Genomic DNA, 5,320 nt, shown 5'->3' with positions numbered 1-5,320 from the left:
GGTTGACTTTGACCTTTGACCATGGACGGTTGACTTTCACCTTTGACTTTGACCAGGACAGTTTGACTTTGACTAGGACATGTTGACTTTGACCGGGACATGTTGAGTTTGACCTTGACCATGAGGTGTTGACCCTTGACCGTTGGCTGTTGACTTTGACTGTGGAATGTTGACTTTTCCAGTTTTTCATATGTTTGTTTATATGGATATATATAGTAATAAAATATTGTCCATATTATATAACTTTGTGTGTTTATCTAATTTAGATTTGACGCGTGAGTAGTGTGTAAAAAGCATATACATATTGCTTTAATTGTGGATCGTGGACTGCTTATTTGTCTTCACGCTTTATGTGTATATTATATGGACACCTATAGTAATAAAATGCTTTGTGGAAGCTTGTATATATTTGGTTGTCATTATCTAATAAAGATTTGACATTGATATTGTGTATTTTTGACACGTGACGATATTGAGATGTTAGGAGATATTATATTCCTAATACGCTATAATGTATGTGATAACGTTGAAGCATTGTGACATGATATAATATGCTAGGATAGTTGTATTAATGCAATATCTTGGAGAAATGTATATACACTCCATTATTTTATATGTGAGATGCTAATATAGTATTGGTGAATATTTGCCCACCTGAGTGTAGTGTAGTCAATAATATATTGGCACGTGAAAGAATGAAAATGGTTATGAGGTAACGAGATATTTCTATGTATTGTAGCTTAGTGCAATAAGGTAATTGACCCGCACGTGGGTATAGTAGAAATGCTTATGAGTCATAAACGTATGACACCCTCGAATAAATTACGAATCTAAAATCCTAGAACCCGACTACCACAACTCATGAGATTTGCCTTGTGTGGGCTTATGTGATATGATTGACCCATGTGTTGGGTGTATATATAAGATGTGATTGACCCATGTGTTGGGCAATCGTGGCGAATAGTGGCTTGATATATTCCGTTCGCAAAATAGAACGATGATCGCTTGCTAATATTTTATGCCGAATAGTGGCGGTGCTTACATAGATTTGGCTTCCGTGTGAGGATTTACGGTGTCGCGCATCCCGCCAGGGTGGTTACGCACGGAGTGTCTCATTATGTAAGGGGAGGCATGTTGATGTACATGTTCGGCGCGTTGGGTAGCGATTGTGGTAGCCAGGGAAACTAGGTAAGACATAGATCTGACGTGATTTTAGGGACACACAAAGAAAAGCCCGAAATAATCTAATTATGGTAATATGTTTGGTTGGTTATAGTTTAGTTAGAACCTAAAACCTCGATGGAGGAACTACATGCCTTATTTATTATGTGTATAGTTTGTTGTGTGGTTAGTGGGAAGTTAAAGGCCTCGAATGGAGGAACTACCGCCTTAAATTATTATTCTTAAGGATGTTGTTTTAGCCATTGAAAGTTAAAAGCTTCCGATTGGAGGAACTACCTGCCTAGATTATTGAACTTAAGGATGTTGTATTAGTCGTTAAAAGTTAAGGCGCCTCGGTGGAGGAACTAACTGCCTTGTGGATTGTGTATATATGTGTATAAGTATATTTGTATTTTAGGGCTACTCACACCAAATTGTTTATAATCTTGACCCGATTTGCATGTTTGCTTATCGGGTGTGTTCATTCAATGAACATAGTTGATAAGTTTTGACAGTTTAGTGTTGAAGAAGGTTGGCTCTTTGCTTGTGGTTTTGCATTAGCGTTACATCTCCGGATCGTTTTGTTTTTCCCTTGAGGTGATATAGCTTTTCAGTCTAGCCAATGTTTTTTGTATTCTCATTTGTATATTTTAATTAAAGAGTTATTGAAAAGAGATTTGTAACCTAATCTTAATTGGGAATTTTTGTAATGAAGAGGACTTATGTATAATTGAAATTTTTATTGGTTTTTAATTATCCGCATATTTTAAACTGTTTATGGGTTTTTGGAAGTGGAGAGTGCGTCACACCTCGGAGATCGAAGAGTCGGGGACAAATAATGTTTTTCCGAATTCTGTCGAAATTCGGGGCGTGACATTACGTCTATGTTTTTAGAAGGATAGACGCGAACATTTTGTGTATATTGATCCAGAGATGAATTGGTTGTAATAAATTAGAAACAAAATCTCACAATATTTTACAAATGTCTCACCCCATTGAAATCTAGCTCGCCCCACCTCTCCATTTCTGTACAATATCACTTTGTTCTAGTTTTGCGCTTTGAGGAACCTAAGAGCATTTTTAATGGTGAGACCTTTTGAATACCAAACAAAAATACCAAACCAAACACCAAATTGGCTCCAATTTAGTATTTGCTTTGGTGCAGTATCAAATGTACTTTGCGGTGTTTCGAACACCGTGTGGGCAAAAACACTTTCTCATTTCTAGACAAAAACAAGTCTATATTGTGGGCTTTTCTATTGCGGTGTTCCGAAAACAGTAGCTGTGTTGGACTTTATTTGGAGCAGTTTTGGAAACACCGTACATTTGGTGCTTTTTTTTTTTCCGCTAACAACGTACATTACGTACATTTGGTGCTCACTCTTTGATGTTTCCACTGAAATTGTTTGGTGTTGGTTTGGTCAAAACAAATTTGGTGTTTTTCAGGTCTCACCATTAAAGATGCTCTAATACTCATATACACCTCACTAATCACTTGATCAGGCAATTTAAGATAATCATAAACTGTGATCATTATGTATTCATAAACGGGCGGCTAGGGCTAGGACGCTAGGTAGACAGCATAATTCAAAAAAGCAGTTGAATATCGGCCGTTGGATCATAGCTGATCAGATCAAGATGAAAAAGCGATATTTCAGAATTTGGGTTTCGAAATTCTTCTTTTACGAAGGGTTTGGGTTTCAAAATTTCTAAACATCAAACAACAAACTACGATCATCAACAAACAACAAATTCAAAATCAAAACCACCGAAATCATCAACAACAAAATCAAACCACCGAAAAACCCAAAAATCTTCAACAAAATCAAAACCACCCAAAAACCTAAAAACAAATCATCTCGTGCTTGATTCTTAAATCTTTTGATGGGTGTGCAAATCCACACTTGGGATTAGCTTCAATAATTGCTACTGGAATTGATGGTCTTCAGAGGCATCTGAGCTTACCTGAACCAATTGGTATGTTATGGCATTTCTTATACTATGGTCTTGGGTTTCCCTTCTTTTAGTACTTTTGTGGTAAATGGCAACAATTGTTTTTATCATTTATCATTTGGAACTGAATGTCATTTTCATACTTTAATAATGATATGGAACAGACACCAACCCTTATAGTCTTGATGGTGGCATTCCAAGAATGCCAAATGAACTCTCTGAATCAGTAGAAGCTCTTGAGAAAGATACAGTTTTGAAAGATTTTATTGGAGAAAAGCTTGTGACAGCAGTTGTAGGTGTTCGCAAGGTAAGATATATGCTATATTGCTTAGTTGATGTTTCTATCTACACATAGTAACTATGAGTCATGGAAGAATATGATGAAGAATGTGATATTCTAGGGAGAATGTTTACACACGTTTTTATATTTCAAGAAAATGAGCTTTTTCCCAACTACAATGAAGATGGTAATCAAAGTTTGAATAACTTTTTAGGGTAAGATTTTTTTTTTTTTTTTTTTTTTTAAAAAATTAGCATATGTAAGATTCTTTTTGTGGTACGAGTATTCACTTTCTTCGAATCGTAGCACACCTAATACTATCCTTCCTAGAATAAACTGTATTTTGAATGTTTTAAAATATTTATTCAATATATCCATTGAAAGTTGCTTACACCCTATACCAGAGGCTGCACTTCTTTACCATGCACAATAAAAACCAAGTTTGTTGCTTGTGTTTGTACTTTATACTAAAACTAAAGGTGGCCGTGTGGCCATGGTTTGTCCCGGTAGATGATTCCACCACCAAGTCTCCATGAAAGTGGGCTGCAAATACCTTCAAAGTGCAAATAAGCTTCACTGTCATTCAAACCTAAAAAGAAGTTGAAGGTGCAGCGCATAATTAGTTTGTAATAGAGATTTTGGTGTTGGACCACCTACCAGACAACCATGGCCTTTGACCACCTTTTACTACCAAAGATACACTTGAGCAACAAAAGGTATACTTTTTGCACGTTAACCAAGTGTAGCAACGTGTCTGGAAAAACTCAGAACCATTTAGTTAACTGTTGTATTATGATCTTGCGTTGCAATCCCATTTTTCTCATGTTTGTTATGGTGCAATGTTTATCTTATTTTGGTGTTTGATTGTATTGGTTTGTTGTGGTGTGTAGTTTGGAGAGGAGAATATGGCGACAGATTACTCCATTCCTTTTGTCAGCTCAATCGTTTGATGCGAATATCCGAATTGCAGCTGAAGCGAGTCTTAAGCAGTATCAAGAGCTAAAGATGATAAGGAGTGGCTGTCAGAGCTAAGGATGCTAAGGATGCTAAGGATGTTTGTTGTGGCTGTTAGAGTTTTAATTTTGGCTGTCAGAGTTTTAATTTTTCACATATTAAGTCCTCTGGCGAGAATTATATTCACATCATACCTATTGTTTTGATTGTCTGTGCTATCACTCTATGGGTCTTCTCTCATCCAGGTATATATAGATAGCAGGAAAACCAAGAGAGCATTTTTCTTTTGTATAATGTGGTGTAGTTCGTCCATTCTCTGCCATGGTTCTTTTCTCTGACAAAATGTTTTCATTTAATTTCCTTTGTTCCCATGTTTACACAGTAGTGGATCTTACCAAAACAGCTAATGTTGTTGCTGTAAAAGTCGAAGGAGCTAAATCCGATCAAACTTATTAGTAGTAAATTAGATAGCAGGGCTACCTATCAAGAATCCAACTAATTTTCTTTAAGACTAAAACTATTAAACATCAACAAGTCTCTCTATTAACTCTTCTTTGCCAAAACAATGCCTCATCTATCCTTGACATATAGCCGATCAAATACTAATTCAGGAATTCCTTCCTTCTACTACCGACGCATAATTTTACGCATATACATAACATCATGAAGATTCAATGCCAAAAGCCCAAAACAATTACAATAGAGACCAATGTAAATATCACCACACATTCAAGTACAACGATTTCTCTGTAAGCTAGTTCTGACAACAAAATAACATATCCAGAATCAAAATATATCAACTACGCAATGCTTCAACAAAGTAAGGACATAAGGTTCAATTTCGATCAAACTCGTTAACTGACATGATCCTAAACTTTCCATTGCCAAACAAGATTACTTTCCTTCATTCTCCTCAGCGTTCAACCCATACTTGCGGTTGAACTTGGCAATTTGTCCTAAACTTTGAGCCAT

At 36.1% G+C, this 5,320-nt stretch overlaps 1 long non-coding RNA gene across 1 annotated transcript; it reads left to right on the top strand.

Annotated features, from left to right (window-relative positions):
- Window positions 1-2,796: 2,796 nt before the first annotated feature.
- On the top strand, window positions 2,797-4,660 carry LOC147478131 (uncharacterized). The gene is made up of 3 exons (XR_015208199.1): window positions 2,797-3,138; window positions 3,279-3,421; window positions 4,285-4,660. It is a non-coding gene; the product is annotated as an uncharacterized LOC147478131 (long non-coding RNA).
- The last annotated feature ends 660 nt before the right edge of the window (window positions 4,661-5,320 follow it).

Source organism: Coptis chinensis, chromosome 9 (assembly GCF_015680905.1).
Source record: "Coptis chinensis isolate HL-2020 chromosome 9, ASM1568090v1, whole genome shotgun sequence".
NCBI classification, from domain to species: Eukaryota; Viridiplantae; Streptophyta; class Magnoliopsida; order Ranunculales; family Ranunculaceae; genus Coptis; species Coptis chinensis.
This window is presented reverse-complemented; position numbering and strand designations above follow the sequence as displayed.